Raw genomic sequence first — 18,241 nt, 5'->3', positions numbered from 1 at the left:
AACGCATTAATTGATGCTAATTCACTGTTGTAAATCACAAATTACTGGACCAACAAAATACCAGCAAACATTAACTGTAACTTAACTTTTAACAACCAAATGGTGAAAGGCAAATCCTGAAATCCTACATCCTAGCATACCAAAAATAAATGTACAGTGTACTGTGTTGTGTATTGAAGTTATTCTGATCTTTCTAGTTAAAGAAAGACTTTATATAAAAACCCAAGTACAGAACATGTAACCCTCACCTACCCAGTAGCTTGAAAGGTGGCACCGAACTTCGTAAGTGCTCCTTTGCAGAGGACAACAGCAGCTGCCACTTTGGGTTTACAGTAATTACGATGGATTCCCATTGTGAGCCTATTTTATAATGAAAAAAAAAGAGAAAATCAGAAGACAGCCAAAATAAATGTTCAAACCACTTGAACCAACCCCCTTCTCCTCGGCTCATTAGTGTGTTTCCAGTCCCTCATAATTTCATCAAAATATGACTAAATATAGCAACAGAGTTAATTTTATCTGACATTCACACAGTGGTAAACATGAATTAAGCTTTAAAAGGTGCTATGTACGTTTTCTCTGCTGCCTGAACCTGGTTGCCATGAGCATGGTGTTGATCGGTGCGACCCAGGAACATTACAGTGACTTACACATCGGTAAAATGACCAGACAGGCCAGCCGCACCAGTGCTAACTGCTAGTTAGCATGCTAACAAGCAGAAGAGTGATAGAGTTAGCATTAGCATTGCGTTCCACAGCTGGAGACAGCTCTTGGTGAGAAAAGGAATGAAGTTTGATGTTGAACTCGTAACTTTTAAGCTAGATTAGTAGGAAAACAACGTTGGCTAGAAAACCTGTTAAAGGAGCCACAATCAACAACTAATATTTCCAGAGTCACTAATGGCCTAGTATGCAGGATAAGGTTTTAAGCCCTAAAGTGTTGACCATTATGTTTTACCTTAGCGGGAGAATGTTTAAAATTATGAGTTACCCCTTATATATAGACATTTCTTCATGTTAGAATTATAACATGTCTTATTTTTGTTATTATCTTTGTTCACAGATGTCCCCATTTCAATACAATACCATCTGATTACATCTGTACAAATACAAACCATGTGGCGATGATAGGTGTGTTAGACTAATTTATAAGATAATCAAGCTGTTTTCCAAAAATAAAGCTACTGCATCATTTTTTTATTATTACAACTTAATTTCCATCTCCATGCGTTATTGCTCATCGAGTTGTCTGGTGGAAATTGATGAGAGTTTAAAAAAATGTTTGACACTTCAACGATGTGTTCCAGATAAAGCTTTAGTTTAGTTTAAGTGGTGAGTTTGATCTTTAGATAGATATTGAGAGTGCTTCTCTGTGTACAGTGTGTGTTTGAATCCGCAGATGGCGGGTCACTCTGGCGGTGTGATGACAGGATGTGAACCTGCGGCGGTGGAGGGGAGCGGTGTGTCTCCTCTGCTGGAACAACAGGAAACATGAGGCTGCTGCTGCTGCTGCTGTGTGGAGGGCTGGCCTCACGGTAATGACTGGAGTCAGGTAACCAGGGACCTACCGACTCTTTCCCTCCTCTCACACGGGGTTAGACGCGGAGGGAGGCAGCAGCTCTCCGGGACCAACTCCTGACTCTTTTTTTTGTTAAAAAAAACAAAACAACAACAATGAGGCGACTTTCTCTCCGTGAAACCGCGTAGACCTTTAAAAGTTCGCTGAAACTCACCGACGCGTCGATGTTCGTGTGACGGGCTCCGCGGCTCGCTCCCTCCGCAGAGGAGACTCAGGTGTTCGGCGACACGAGGAAGAAGTTCACGTCGTTCTTTTTAAACTCTCCTCCGCACCGTGTTCACGAAGCTACGTACAGGAATTATCCGCCTGTTTTCGCTGCTCTTTTTTCAGTGTGTCTCCACTTCTCCGCTTGGTTTTGTTTCACCTCGCCGGACTTGGAATATCAAGTGGCCGAGTTTGAGCAGGTACGTGCCGGTTTTTTTTTTTTGTGCCAATATCGAGCAAACTCTCCTCTGTTTGAGCTTTGACAAAGTTTGTGGGCTACGTGGTCGGTTGACACCTTTTGAAAACGGGCCAAGTGGTGGAAGTGAGCCCAGCCACAGAGCAGAAGAGCCCCAGCAGCCCCTGACTTTGTCTGACCTCAGTTCAGCATTACAAACTGTTTTTTTGTTTTTTTTTAAAGTCATATTGTCCTGTTTTAAAGTCACTTGTTATTTCCCTGACACTTCAATTATTCTTAAACCCTGACCTAACCACACTAGAACTACATTTTGCATGTGGAAACAGACTTGAGTTGTAAAGGTGAGTGACCAGCTTATCATAGTTATGGTTGTATTTATCTTTAAAGATAAGCCGTAATGTGTATAGAAGGAAACCTGTGCATCTGTGTGCAAAAGCCAAAACCTTGCAAGGCTTTTGCAGCAGTTTCAGTTTATGATGCAAGATAGTGAGGCTATCTTCTGACAACTCTCGCCACCAACACACCCCCTACACACACAAGACACACAGCATGCAGTCAAGATGGAGTTCTTCACATCAGATAAACCACACATTTGATTTGTGACTCATACAGAGGATGCGAATCACCTACTTTATGGCAAACTGCAATGCTGTCTCATCGCTTTTAACCTCAACTAGGTTTATAGGAGCCAGTTTCTAACTTGAGACACATCAAACAAACGCTGCTTGGCATGCAGCTGAGCGTGCTTATTTACAAGCAGAGGCCCCAGCGGGATCTCCTGACATGGCTCTTCTTCTGTCAGGCTGAAGAATCCAGGGCCTGGAGGCCAAATCCAAGGGGGTGGGGTGTTGCTCACCTTTGGCTTAATCTACCTCTCCGGAAAGAGTAACTTCTTTGAAAGTCTGTTAACAATTATGCTTATGCCTGAGGTTTCAAAGAGAAGTCGCACATAAAGGATCACAGCACAGGATGCAGGGGAATATAAATGTCACGGTGGCTAAAGAAGTCAGCTGTTAACAGATGAAAACTGCTGTTTTATGACACAGTACAAATGAATCCTGATTTAAACATTGCCCTCCGACAACGCCTTCTTTCCATTGACAGTGGTATTGACATATCTGTGAAATTTGAGCTTTTATAAAATACTATCAACAATGCGATGTAACCCACTGCTTGCTGAGGTTATATTTATCCTGTGCAATTACGATATTTCCTGTTTAACTAAAGTGCTTTGTGGACAGAGAATAAGACAGATTCTAGGTAACCAGATAGTGATACCTCTGTCTAATCTGCTTGCCTATTTGTTGCTATTCAGCTGAAAAGTTTTAGCTTTGATCCACATGAAATACAAAATAATGCCCAAGTGCATCTACAAGTCACTCGCGAAGCAGTCTGGTTTTGATATGAATCCAGGGAAATCTACCCAAATGTTCAAAAAGAAAGCAAGAAGGGTAAAGTGGGCGAGATAGATAGCTGTTAAAGACAGATAAAGGGGCAGGAGAAAATGTGTGGTCGTCAGCACCACCAATCAGCGAGAGTTTCCTCTTTTCAAATCCTGTTGAAGAGAACAGGAGAGACTCCGTCTCTGACAGAGGCAGGGGGAGATTTACAAAAAAAGAAAAGAAAGATAAAGGGAAGCTGAGAAAAGAGTAGCTGGGAGTGATGAAATCCACAATTTCTTTGCTTGGCAAACTGGATGATGGATGAATTTGCAGCAGGAGGGAAATTTCTTACTGCCACATCGCCCCCAGCATATCTGTCTGTATGTCTGCCCATCCTCAGTTGAAATGATTTTAGATTTTCAAGTATGTCCTCCCCTTCCACACTGTAACGTTGTCATCAGAAACAAACCTCTGGGATTGTTAGTGCAGTTCCATGTTTCAACCAAGCTGTTTACATGGTTCTCAGTTTCCAGTAGATGCTGGTTAAGGAAAGTTCCTCCATGTTATGTCACAATGTCAGAGGTCCATCTTTATGTCACGTTGCAACTAGTCTGACGATCTGTGTACACACTGCACAAACGCATCATGCTTCAGGCTGTTATTATTATGGCTAAGCAGAAGATTAGTCTCAGACAGCGGAGCAAGTACAAAGGTGGTGCATCTGGAAACAACAGATCATGAAGACACTTGCCAGGCAGCAAGAAATAATGGAAGTGATGAACAATAATGTGTTCCCAGGGGAACAACTTTGGCACAAAATGCTGAAGAAATTCCAGTAGTTATATTTTATGCATACATGTATAAGATACTCCAGGATTTCTATCTTAAATGTTACTTTATACATTAATTTAGTACTTTGCTTGTTGAAAATTTGAATCAGAGGCCAAGATATCTCAAATTTTAGTCACTAGCATGGGTCAAGTTTTGAAAAATGATGAATGCAGCACTTCCAAAAATGCAACGTATCATATTTCTGTTTGTTAGACAGCTATGTTTTTCCAAACTTAACATTGGTTAGTAATCCTGGCCATCTATTAAAGATATGTAGTCTCCTATCCCAAGCTGAAATCACCCTGATGACATCACTCTTACATCACAAGCATCATCTCCTCAAGTAACAAATTGCACACATTTACACAACTCTTTTTCTCTACTCATGACAAATAAACTCATACGTGTTGGAGTGCCCCTTTAATCAGTATTTTTTCCCATAGCAACATGCAGTAGTTCACAGTACATGCTAGCTAATAAGGCTATCAAGTAGGTAACAAGTAGTTAATGGAAGATAACTTCCCTATAACCAGTCAGTTAGTTGGTAGACTTTAAGTTTTTCTTTGGCAAACTGCAGCTCAAGTCTTCAGATGGTACTTTGCAGCTGCTTGTGTACCTATGTGTGGTATTCTTTTCATTTCCAATAATCTGTTGACTTAAAGCCTTAGAAATCCTAGATGACAGGTGGTGAGAAATGGGGGAGGATAAAAAATAATTTACCTTCTTCAGTTTGCTCCGTCTGAGTTGTACACACAACGCATGTCCTTCTTTTGACACCAGCAACAATGTATTAGTCAAGCAGACAAGGGTAAGACAGTTATGTGTTATGGTTTTGATTTGAGGGGAGAACCTCAAGAAAGAGTGGAACCGTCTCTTGATGGGAGGATTTTTTGTCTTCTTAGCGTCTCAGCATTTACCAATATCTTTCTCGTAGATATATTTTCTAAGTTTAGTCATAGATTGTAGTCTCTATAAAGGAAAATGTGCCTTGCATATCAGTGGCTTGTAAATGTGAATATATTATATTCCACTGGGAGGAGACTTCAGGGATGTATTTGAATGCCAAGTTTTGGACAATATCTGTTAAGTGACCAGGGGTGACTTTTTTTAATGCAAAAACTGTGAAAGCCACCTTAACAATCATAATGCCATAAATTATAGGATACTCAGAAATTAATAGGGTTGGGTAACGCTAAAATGTTATCGGTCCTGATTTCGATTCTGCTTATCGATTCCTGTTATCAATTCCCCATTTTGATTCCAAAATTGTAAAAAAAAGAGATCAAATGTTTAGATAACAAAAATATATTTATTGGTAACCATAGGCAGGTCCTGGCAGATACATACAGCGTCCTTGCAGTTAAGGAACCGATAATCAGAACCGAAATATATTTTTTTTTACGGGTACCCGGTACTAGGAACCGAGTTTTAGTTCCTAACCCTAGCAATTATCCTCATGTGCAGTGCTTTTATAAGCGACATTTCTCCTGAACTGAACACAAGAGCTTAGACATTATCAACTCTGTATAATCACTAATTACAAATCTTGAAACTGAACTATATTAGTTGATTCTATCAGTTAGGAGATTTGTGACTTCTTACTCCTCTCATTAATCCAATGTACTATACAAAGCAACAGTTAGAAACCACCATATAGTCTGGCTTCTCTTGTGGACACACACATGATAGTAGGGTTTGGGTTTTCTATTAATGAGTAAATGAAAAATAATGCAACCACAAGCCTAGTAATAGTGTGGTTACTAAGTTATAGTGTCAGGTTAGCCATCGAGCACAACTCAGAGGAAACCGAATAAACCAATGTACCACTTTGTTTGCTTCAGTGTATGTATTTTAAATTCTGACAAGAGTACAAGTACACATTAGAAATGGGATGTCATAGGCTACATGCGCAAAATTGACTGAAGGTGAGGGATATTCAGCTGCAACATGCAACTTCACCGCTAGATGTCACTAAATCGTACACAGTGAACCTTTTAAATATCTTATCACTGCCAATTCCCAACTAATTTGTAAGAAGTTTACCTGTTACTGAATTGTCAACAACACATCTGCATCCCACATTCACATGAGCAGATGTACCCATCCAATTTTGTTTGTTTGATTTTGGTGGCTCTGGTTTTGCGGTTAAAAAAACTTGTTTGTCATGTCTATTCTTACCTTGAAGTGTGCTGTGAATGCTGTTTGCATCTCCAGCTTTCCTTTGTTTGATTTTCACTTATCAATGAAATGCAGTATTCATTCTAAACCTAATGTTTGGACATGCTCGTCTAGTTGCACACCAGGCAGCAATCCACAAACCCCCAAAATGTCATGCATACTGTCATCTGTGAATAGCAAAATGCCCTGTGTGCTCCTGTAGTTGTGAAGTTCTGGCCGGTGGTAGACTCATGTTATTTGCCTGCCCAGGTCAAGAGACAGTATCTTTTGTAAATATGTTTATAACCTTGGTTGAACACATGTTGCCATGGAGAGAAGAGGTATTCCTCGGTACCAGCTTGTTGAACCTATTTCAGCCACAGTGGTGGTTTTAAATGTTGAAGACCTGTTGAGTTGTTACTGAAACCCCACAGTGTTGGGTCCTGGGAACGATCCATGGCCTTTAACCTTAGCCTTTGAATGGCTCTGGAACCAGACATTGATGAAAAATGAATGTAAGATAAATGGCATATGCTTCAACTAGTTCATTTTAAGCTTATAAAACATCCCAGACACTTGCATGCAAGATCAGATATATGCAAAAAAACTGAAGTCTGGGTGTGTTACCTAAGGGAGAGATAGTGCCTCCCCAGTAACATTGAGCTTATTGCAGAGGTTAAATCAAATCAGCGCAGAGCTCGAGATAGGGTCAGCTTCTGTTAATGCTTTACCCCAAACCTTTGAATGGGATTTAATCACAATTCCCAAATCAATCCTACTCAGTTACAATTAACATATTATATTTATTTCTTATTGTTTCTTAATTATATAAAGCCATTTTAATGAAGATGCTGTATAATGTCTGTCATTTCCTTAATATTGGCCTGGAATTAGGTTTGTTTGTCCAAGGTGATAATGACAAAGGAGGAAAGTTAAACATTACGTTGCCTGACTAGACATTTACAAGGTGACTCAACACCCTTTCAGAATAAATATATGCAAACTCCATGGTCTGACCTTGAAAGGTTTTGTAATCTGTTAGTGAATTAGGTGCTATGTGTTAAAGTGAGAGATTTAAGGATAAATAATAATAGTTTACAGTTGTTTATGGACCTGCAAATGTTTTACAATTGTCTTTGGACTGTTGTACTGTGTTGTACTGATGTGGGTTTTTTGATTTGGCTGCAGTGTGTGTTATATGAGATGATGTATGTAATCGTGACTGAGCTGCGAGGCCCCACGGCACACGGGACTACAGGCTTTTGACTCTGTGACAATAGTGAAAATGAACCGAGACTGGATTACACAAGCCCTGCATTCCTCTCCAAACCTGTTTGAGAGACACAGACAACCACATACACACACTAATCCTGCACACACAGACAGACAAATGACTGAAGCAGGCCAAAACATGTCTTACACAGGCTTGTTCAAAGTGCAAAACGAACATTTACCAACAAGAATATTGTCTACATGTTTACACAAACTCATTAGTAGAAAGTCCTGGAACAGTTATTTGAAAGGAAGAGTACATTTGCCTGTGGTTTATCAGTGCTGCTCCAGCACTATTGTGTTCCGAGCCAGTCTGTGTTAACACTTTCGCAAAGGCAAGGCATTTTTAAATTGATTGGTATTTAAGCCTGGTCCAATTCACACGCTTTGTTTATTGTAACCCATTGCACTGTGGGAAAGTCACTTGTCAAAACCTGCTTTCCATTAAAACAGCTGAGCTTCTCTCTAATGCACAGCATGGTGAGTGATTAAACCGCAAAGCAGCATGAACGAATAAACTGCAGCCATTGGTTTAAATGAAGATCCACAGTGACAGCGTGACTCAGTGAGCGGAGGAGGCAGAGACTGTTTGGGTCAAAAAGGGACACATTGCCTTTATGTCACTGCCATTGTGCAGGCGTATTGTGCAGGGTATTACAGACGTCCCTCTCCCCAGCAATAGATATTTTTGCTTGAAAGATAACCTGAATTATAAACTTATTCCCAAAATCTTAAACTTTAATTTCTATCAAGTCAAGGATTCATCTTGTCAGCGCAACAAAAATATCACACTTGAGGCAAGTAATTATGCTGATTATACCTCTGAAGTAGTTAGTCATCCCTCATATCTAAATCTGACTGATTTTAAAGGTACTTGTTTTTTAAGCCCACATTCAATGTGTAGTACAAAACTCATAAGAAAGGACCAAGGTATCAGATGTTCAGTAATTAATGATAGCGAATCGCACTGACAGGGTTGTAACTTCCGATCCTGTTTTACTGTCACACTTGGATTTTTATGATACCTCTGACGTGTCTGCAGGTAAGAGTGTGACAAAATGAAGAATATTGTAAAGTGTCTCATTGTGAGCTTGCTGTGTGTTGCAGAGCTCGGTGTCTGTGGAGGTGCAGGCAGAATGTTTATGTTGTGTCACAGCCTTAAGTGTCTTGACAGGTGTTTTAAACTCAGATCCCCTCTTCACCTCCTCGAGTTCGCATTGTCACATCTCTGGTCCTTGCAAGATTTTCCATTCGCCTGAAGTTTCTGTGTCTTATATTGTTCATTTCTATCATTCTTTCCTTAATATATTCTCATTTCCAAAGTTTGCTCCCTGCTCTTCATGACCTCATCTGTGAGGCTGGTGAGGCAGGTCATGAGGACTTGAGTCAGTCCACATTATTGCACTGGACTTCGTTTCAACCAAGACTCTTTTTTTAAAGTCCATGGAATGAACCTTTTTCGTAAACAGCTTTGTTGAAATTACACATATATTTACTGTCTGTTGTTGGCTCAAGGGAACTTTTCCCTCAGGTACACAGGCTGTATTTTCCAAGAAGCCTAAACTAGCCTGTAATCTCGACTTGTGTGCAAAGCATACCACTGTTCACAACCTCTGCATTCCACCGAGGGTTAAAAAACAGTTTCTACCCCTTTTACATTGAACCCTATTGTATATTTCAAATGTCTATGCAACATTTTTTCTGGAGATAAAACTGTAGATGGAGGAATTCATGAATGCCATAACATTGAAACAACAATAATGAAATCAGTCTACCTTACAACTGTGAAATCTTGAGGTCATGACCTAGTCTAGTGAATGTACTATACACAAAAAACGTAGGCAGTAAACCAACAAACCAGTGCTTTCATGTTGGTATGTGTGGTACTGCACATTATCCAAGTGTATACATAAGTCACAAGTCACCTTAGAGTGCGTCATTGCGACGACGATGTATGGCAGGAATACGAGGTGCTTGCAGCCAGCGTTAGTGAGGGAAAAAGTTAAAGCGAGTGTCAATGCAGCAGTGCCAATCCAGCAGGCATTTCAGAACTGCAGGAAGTTTGCTCGATACAGTCCACAGGCAAAAGCAATTAATGACAGAATGACAGAATTTGTCGCTCTTGATGACCAGCCGTTTTCCGTAGAAGAAGACAAAGGATTTCGCTAATGGCACATTTCGAGCCCCGCTACACTCTTCCAAGTCGCCTTTCAGATGTGTCCCTGTCTGCCCTATATGATGTGGTCGCCGCACACATTCCTAGTCTGATAGATGCCAAAGTAAGCAATGTTTGTTTTACCACGGACATATGGAGCTCAGACATCAGTCCAGTGAGTATGCTTGGTTTGACGGCTCGGTGGCTAGATGGTTTCGGCCGGAAAAATCCATATCGTGCATCCCTATATGTATATACTGTATATCAAAGTTAAACCTAGTTGAACTTTGACTGCCGTGCGCTGTGATTAATACCTAGTGTGCGCTGAACCTATTTGCAAGCGGGACACAAAATGTGTTTCGTCTGAAAGGGATGCATTATAGACTAAACTGTATGTGCATAACAAAATAACTCGTTGTATATACAGTTGTACAATTACTTTTTTTTGTTTGGCTTTAATTACAAGTTAAAGTGGCAATCTCAAAGATTTAGGTCCTGTTTGATTTGGCAACACCAAATTTTACTGGTGGTAAAAGCAAATGCATTTTATAACTACAGGTCACAGAATTCTGGGGGCAGCAAAATGATCTATAACCATTTTAGTACAGATGTCAGGCAGTAATTGACCCTTTTCCATCATCCTATGAGCACCTGTGATCTGACTTTAGGCTGCAGGAGTCTGAGAACAGCAGGGCCCAGTGAAAGGAGTTAAGAAGTTGGAGGTGTGCCGTCTGTCCCCTGCGGCTCTTCGTCTAAAAGCTCACTGTGGCTGCTGCTTCTTATCCCTTTACTCCCTGCAATATTTCAAACTGATCTGCCCTCAAAAAATGTCAGAAAAGACAGTTGTCTTGTTTTGTAGAAGTATTTTTAATGGAAAACGGCTTAATAATTGCAAAGATCACTGACAAACATATTGCATTTCCTCTGACTACTTCAAACTTGGCTACAAACGTATACTTTGCCAGTTAAGTGATTTTAGTGTGAAGCTGCAATATTAGTAATTGTTTGAGCCATGTCACAAGTAATCTAAGAATCCATCGTCTGTCACCTGATAATGATTCAGCATCTGTATATAGAGATTATTTAAGCAGTAACTCAATAGAAAAAATATTTCTGGGATGCTGCCATAGACAACCAGCTCATAAAACTGCATATATGTAAATATTGCAATACTGTCATCGATGAGCCATTAGCTCAATCACCACTGTTTTACCTCATTCGGTAATAGAAGGTAACAGACATTTATTCAAATCAACATTTTAATCAAAGTCATAATTTAAGTTACTGAACTGAAATCTATAAGAAATCTTGTGCTTACTATGATAACAGCAAGTGTGGTTTTGATAGGTCCTAGATGTGTCACACATTTCTTAAGCAGCTACTTTAATAGAAATAAAGCAGAAACTTAACTGCTGCATCCTTTTACTGTGCAGCCAAACAAACTGCAGTTGTGGTAATTACAGCTATGATCTGAATTCATGCTGTGCACAATGTACGTAGTTTCTCACACAACAGCAAGTCACATCTCTCTTATTTTAACTTTAATATTTACAAGCAAATTTATAGGACAATATTTCATGTCAAATAATATCTACTTTCATTTAAACAATGTAACATTTTACATAATTTAGATATAATATGGAACATTATAATGGTAATTGTTTTTTTTTTCTTATGTCACAAAGTAGTAGCATATGATACCCTCTATCCTAGACCCTCAGTTTAAGATGCACACAGTAAATCTAAATGTACTTTTTAAGTAAGTCTAATCAAACCCGCTCTTTTCAGGTCAAGTGTATGAGATTGTACAGCCTAAATACTGAATAAATATATATATAAAATCACAATGGCTTTTTTGAGTATGCTTCATATGCATGCATCACCTCTGAAGTTTTCTCTGGTTAAGCTGTTTTTTAACATATAACCATAATCTGTGTTAACATTGTAAGTCTATACACATTCAAGCTAATAAGCTCAACCTATATTGAGATTACTATATGTGAGAGGAGTGGAACACCTTCCCTCATCACAAAGCTGTTTGTCTTAACCGATGCTTCCAAACTGAGCAATTCTAGAAATTACATACATTTAGACAAATGCAACAAAGTGGCTTCTCCGCAGCCTGATTATACAGATAATCCTGCATATTAATCGTACTCGATAAACAAGGATGACTCATCTGAGCTGCATATTCTTCAGCTTCACCACGCATATGCATGTTCCAGATGACTGTGTTATTCTCTGCAGCCCCTCTGCTGATTTGATGAATGAATGACAAGGTTTGTACAGAGGCATCACCATGCTGTCAGTTTTGATCTGCTGCTGAGCCTAATGGTTGTGGAGCTAATTTTTCTCAACCAGAATCCTTCCAGACTTAATATTTTAAATGTACACAAGCAGATGGTTGACATGGATAGTGAATAGAGGCATCACCATATTGGGAACCACTCACAAGCCAATGTCAAGCACTAGCAACCATTTAGCACTATGTCAAGCAAGTTTGTTTGGTTAAAGAGATAATGACTGTGCACACTGTTCTGACAGCATGGACTATGTCAGTATACAACACACCTGGTAGTTAAAGGTAATCATGCTACGTTTTTTGTTGCGACTACTGTCCAAGAAAAATGTGGCTAAGCCTCTTTACTGTGACACGTTTAAAATTATCCATGAGTCCAAGGATGTCTCGTTGTGTATAATTATATCCAAACTTAAAGCAGGACATGACGGCCAACAGAAAATATTGTCGCCCTCCCGTCTTTGTCTACCACCCACCAACATTTGAACTGGTAAAAAAGATTTTAAAAAAACACAGCCCTGCCCCAATTACCCAGAAGTTAATATAACAAAACAAATGAATGCAGCCTAAATAAATACTTACCAACACTGGCTAAATATTCATTTGTGGTACTTTCACACCTAATCTGTTTGGATTGTTTCAGGCAAACTGATGTATTTGGCCATTCAGTTTGTTTCAGCTGGTGTGAAAGCTGTCCGTTGAACTGGTGCCAGGAGTGTTGTTAAGATCTTGAAACATTGTGGAGGCGAAGCAAGCCCAGAAATCTCTAGAATTTCACCTGATAATTGCACCATTGTCACCATTAACCTCGAAATATCATCCTCCCAGTGGAAAACATAGAAAACACTTTTGAATGGGACATTAAAAGTTCCATAAAATACTAAATAGGTCAATTTCTTACAGTGAATAGACACTTTTCCTTCAGGATGAGCAATTGACTTTGAAAATATTTATTACAATCATAACATTATTAATAATAATCCTTATGATCCAAATTCCATTATTTAACTAGGAAAATCCCATAGAGATAGAATATCTCCTTTGCCAGGAAGTCTTTGTCAAGATGGGCAGCAATGAAATAAAAGTTTTATATATAAATACAAGCAGGGACAGATGACGCAAAAACAAACTAAAACAAAGTGATCAGACTAAAGCACAGATTAGACACACAGATATATGTAAATCAATGCTATTTGCTGGTTTGCCTTTAGCAATAAAAGCATGTAATGAACTATTGCTAACTTGACATTTCTGCTTGCTATTCCCCCCAGTAGCTACATCTGAGTGAATACATGTTCCAATCAGCAAATCAGTCGCAGAGATGCTTCATATAAATACTTCAAGGGAAATACATTCTGGCTTGGTGACTTATTAATTTGATTCCTCAAAGACAGAAAAAAGGTCTTTCGAATTTCTTTGTGCCCAGGTTCCATATAAGTACCACGGTGAGTGCAGCCTAGCTAGACGAGTGACTCTGAAGCTGTGTGCACTGCCTTGGAATTAGTCTTAATTATGATGATTTACATAGCGATAATAATATGGAAGCTGTCTCTTGGAAGTAGTTGTTTTTATATATAATTTGCCTTTTAACAAAAATGTTTGAGACTAGCTAGCTGACTACAGAGCCCTCTTTTTCACCAGCCAGAGCTTGGAGATGAGAGAGTGGCACTCTCACATCCTGACTCAAATGGTCAGATGTGGCTGAGGTGGGAGCAAAAACGTAAATACAGGAAGAAGGTCCTGTCTTTTGGACGTGGCCGTATAGAGAAACATTTCTTTGCAATTTAATATGGTGGTGCTGCTACAACCACTACCCAAGCTACACTTTGCATGCTATGCTACATCCTAAAAAGTAAATCACACTCAGCTACAGGAGCTGTTCAAGCTCAAACTTGCAAAGTACAGCTGGTCAGTGGGTTGGATCAAGTTAACATCAGAATCTCAACGAAAACAAACTGCTTCAGAGTTTGATTGGAACTATTTTTTGCTTTGGTCTACACCCAAGTGCAATTACTGCATTCACACCTGCCAAAACGAATTATGTCATGAAGTCCAAGAGTCTAAAAAAGCGCCAGGATTAAAAAAAGTGCAGATGTGAAAACAGTTTTCCTTTTAACATATGATGATCCTGTGGCCAGAGGCAGGAGAGGGCTGAGTCCTGCTTACGTTCTCCTGAATAGAGTCTCTTTTGTGAGTGTGCTGTTTGCATGTATGTGGGCATATGTACATGTTTTTATTACGGCTCTATGGGACATTTGAACATCAACTTTATCGAGCCAAGCAGTCCTCATATGGAGCAAAGCATATTATGGTTAGGGATAGGCAAGTAGAAGGGTTGAGGAAATGTCCTCCGATTTCATGGAGACGTGTGGGTGGTACATGACAAAGCACCACTGATCCCCCTCAATCTTTTTATATGGCTGAATAATGAGAGCAAATTAATTGGCTCCTTTTAGGTGCCATTGTTTCATCATAGTCTCTAGCCTCTCTCAACACGATTCAGTAAAATTGTCAGTGCATTAAAGTTGCTTTGGTCTAACCACTGAACACCAGGACCAGTTGGAAGATTTCTTTTGATATTCCCTTGCAGTGATGCCTTTGATGCTGCAAGTGCTCTGTTTGTGATCATTTGTGCGAGGTTACTACACTGCAGAGTTAAAACGCTGATAAATACGGGATTGGTTGGTTGATGACATCCACGATGCTTTGAAGTGTTTACATTATTTGAGCCTCTGTGTTACTTGATAGGTTAGGCAGCAATAGCACTGTCACGCCTGTGAAGTGCCACCGTGATAAATGACTTGGAGTAAATCTCTGATGTCTGTTGTTGACTTTGATAATTCCCAACACGCTCCAAAGTCTGCTACACTGTGGGATCTGTGACGTAACACACACACACACACATACACACACACACACACAGCAGAGGAATGCAATGTTTTCATTCCCTCATCTTGGACTGTCAATCAGAGGAACTTGGCTGTGTTCTGTTGCAGAAGCATCGTCCAAGTTACACAAATTCCACCCATACCACCCTCACACACTTCAACACACACGTACAGTAGACACACACACATACACACACTCCCACTGTGTGTCAGATTTATTCCTATCTAGATAACCAGGATATCCATCTCCTAAATAGTAATATCTGCAGCAGAGTCTGTAAAGGAATTTAAAATCAATAGCTGATGAAAAAGCGCTTAACAACATTTCGCTCTTTCCATCCCTCAAGCGAAGAGTGATTCCCTCTTTTATTGCCTCATCTCCAATGAAAGTTCTGTCTGTGAATTTCTCTTGCAGTTAGTTCAATGTCTGTTTTAGTGAAGCTGTTCCTGTTGCAGTGGCCTGTGACGACAGCAGAGGATGCAAGTTCAGAGATCAGGGTTGTTGCGATTGCATGTTCCGTCTGTAATCGCCTGGAGGACGACGATGTTTGTGCTCTTCCTGTTCCCAAACACACAGAAGGATATTTTCAACTGACAGTGGCCTTGGAATGCTCTGTCTGTGTCTGCTCAAAAAAAAAAGTGATTCTGTCCAAATTGAAAATTAGAAACCTTTGGAACAGGTCAATGTAATTTGTATTGCATATTTCTAAACCTTCTGCTTCCCCTGTCCTGTATTACTCCTTTCAGTCGTGGAGTTAACATGCCAACGAGCTCAGTTTAGAATCCAGCAGCAGGGTATGAATAGAATAGAGGCAGGGTAATGGGATGTGAAGAAGCAGCGCTGTAAATTAGCCTCAAACAGATGAACTACACTTCAAAGTAAAGACGTTTGTAGCGTACAGTCACTAATAAAGCTGGTAATGTTTGTACTCAAATGTTCTCACACTATGTAATTGAGGGCAAACAATCTGACACCTAACTCCTGTCTCCGCTTTCCACTCGTCTTTCTTTACAACAATCATCCCCCTTCTCTCCAAGAAATGGAGCAGAAACTTCAAAGTGCAGAGAAGCAGGGGGGCCAGCGGCCTAACAGCGGTGTTATTGCATCATCACATAAAAACAAAATGTCACTGGGTGGCCTTATAATGACTCCCCGCCCCACCCCCTATAGACCTGAAGCTATTTTAGCATTACAGTGTACATTGTGTGTTCAGTGGCTGGTATTTACAGAGTCAGCCAGTTCAGAAGACTGTTGCTCTCTGATCTTTCTACAGGCTTTAAGAGCATCTTAGTTTTTTGTCGAATTGATGCTACCAGACAACAACTTGTTTTCAATCCTTGACCCATGACTATTATTTTTACAGGATGAACACTCATCTGTTAAAGTTGATTTTCCATCAGAGAGACTTAGTCAATAATTTGGAGAGGCCTGTACTGAAACCTGCCCTGTGATGCAGGTTGTTAGTGTCTCATGACCGAAGGTTCACGGTTTTCATGCTCCACTGCAGCCAGTGTCTATTTTTGTGAGGTCAAAGTCAACAGACGTGCTCTTACCTCTCTGCTAAAATGCCCTCTCATATCCATGCTGGAGTGGAGAGCTATATTTGAATTAGCTTGTTCCTGATTGGTGTTAGTTTCGTCAACGGAAACTATGACTACATACTGTATGTTCATCAGCAACCTTATGTTATACTAAGAAAAGACAATGAAGAGATGCACCAATATCAGTAAATACTAACTGGCTATATCAGGGTGCATTAGTTTTTTTTTTCAAACAATGGCATAATCTAGATGTGCTTCATTGATTATCCAACTCCTACATTTTAATGCTGCCCACAGAAAATGTGTGAGTGTAGTATTGTCGAGAGAGAAGTCCTGCAGCTACAAAATCACTGGGAAGAAAACCACAAACCTGAAGGGACTCCTTAAGATGCACCGCACAATAATTAAGGTAACTTAGACCTAACATTAACATGTTTAATAAAATTACTTTAAAACAATGTTGAGCAAACTACTGGCAGTGGTGTAACACTATCTAAAAGCCTCCTTTCCTCCTTTCCTCCTGCTGCAAGCCTACATGGCAGCAGGAGATTTAGGCTCACTGAATGTCAGTAGCCCAAAGAACACACCATACATTAGTCACCATACATATTTCAGGTCTTGAGGATTTTTTAAATGTCTGTGAAGAGTTAGATGTCATCTCTTATTGTAAAATGTGTCCTTTGGGTAGTAGTTAGCTGCAGTCATCTAATATTAATCTTGCTTCCTCCGCAAAGAGGTTCCAAATATTTTCTTTACAAATGTATTGTATCGTAGTGTGCAGCATATTGTAAACACTTATTGTACAACACAATCTAGAACAACACTTCCACCAAAGCTTACTTAATTAAGTCTTGACAAAACTAAACATTGACTCCAGGGGTGTTGCACAAGTTTATTTTTGGTGGTGAAGTTACCATCATTGACTCGTATTTAAGTCACAAAGTTTTAGATTGCATTGGATTTGCTCATGTTTTTGTATCTTTCCTGACTTAATTGTTTAAATCAATTGCCTGGAATCTGAAGTCTCATTCAGATGGTTTGTTGCATGTCACACACAGGCCTTTTGAACTACACTATACCTTCCATAGCAACCTTTTTACAGCCATTGAATGAGCAAAAAGCTATTTGGATATACCCTAAACCTAATTGCACCATGTGTTTAGACCGTTAAAATAGAATCCGTAAGACTAAATCTAAAAATAGCACCACTCCTCATTCCATAACGGGAAATACTGTGCTGTGAAAACATGCTTTACATTTCTAAAACCAGTGCTTTGCATAGACAGATTATCTAATGTCATCTGATGGACCTTCTGCACACCACTGACATTAAATATGAGCTGGCTTGCACAAGACGCCAGGAGGCATTTGCAGTATTTAAATGCTACCTATCACATATAGTCGTTTTAGTCTTCAGAAAATGAAGTGCTAATTCGTTCTTCTCTTTTCTTTCACATGAATTGTGATTTGGATTTAGCTAAACCCCAAAATATTTTGTGGAGAAAGTCGACTTGTCATTTTATCATTTATTTAGATTTTTGCTTGTAAGAATAGTAACACTGCTTAAAATTGCCTCATTCAATCTGATCATACACTCAGCTGTGATACTAAATGATTCTTAAACGTTCATTCCAGACCCCCTAATGTTTTTCCATCTGTTCCCGCAGTGCTAATGTCACTACACTTCATGGCACCCCACAAGGCAAATATACATTGTTATATAAACATGCACACACA

At 39.6% G+C, this 18,241-nt stretch overlaps 2 protein-coding genes across 3 annotated transcripts in view; one reads left to right on the top strand and one right to left on the bottom strand.

Moving 5' to 3' along the window:
* The window catches only part of LOC118123254 (phospholipid phosphatase-related protein type 5), a 51,755-nt gene extending 50,206 nt beyond the window's left edge, over positions 1–1,549 (bottom strand). The window contains exons 1-2 of the mRNA XM_035180581.2: positions 1,439–1,549; positions 253–360 (exon numbers count right to left, since the gene is read on the bottom strand). The gene's annotated coding sequence lies outside the window, so the exon portion shown is untranslated. The remainder of the gene's footprint in view (positions 1–252; positions 361–1,438) is intronic.
* Positions 1,550–1,847: 298 nt separating this feature from the next.
* Positions 1,848–18,241, top strand: part of palm3 (paralemmin 3) — a 32,836-nt gene continuing 16,442 nt past the window's right edge. For both annotated transcript variants that reach the window (XM_047344036.1, XM_035180539.2), the window contains exon 1: positions 1,848–1,982. The gene's annotated coding sequence lies outside the window, so the exon portion shown is untranslated. The remainder of the gene's footprint in view (positions 1,983–18,241) is intronic.

This window comes from Hippoglossus stenolepis, chromosome 2 (genome assembly GCF_022539355.2).
Source record: "Hippoglossus stenolepis isolate QCI-W04-F060 chromosome 2, HSTE1.2, whole genome shotgun sequence".
Classification (NCBI taxonomy): Eukaryota; Metazoa; Chordata; class Actinopteri; order Pleuronectiformes; family Pleuronectidae; genus Hippoglossus; species Hippoglossus stenolepis.
Note: the sequence above shows the minus strand (reverse complement) of the source record. Positions and strands in the feature narration are given on the sequence as shown.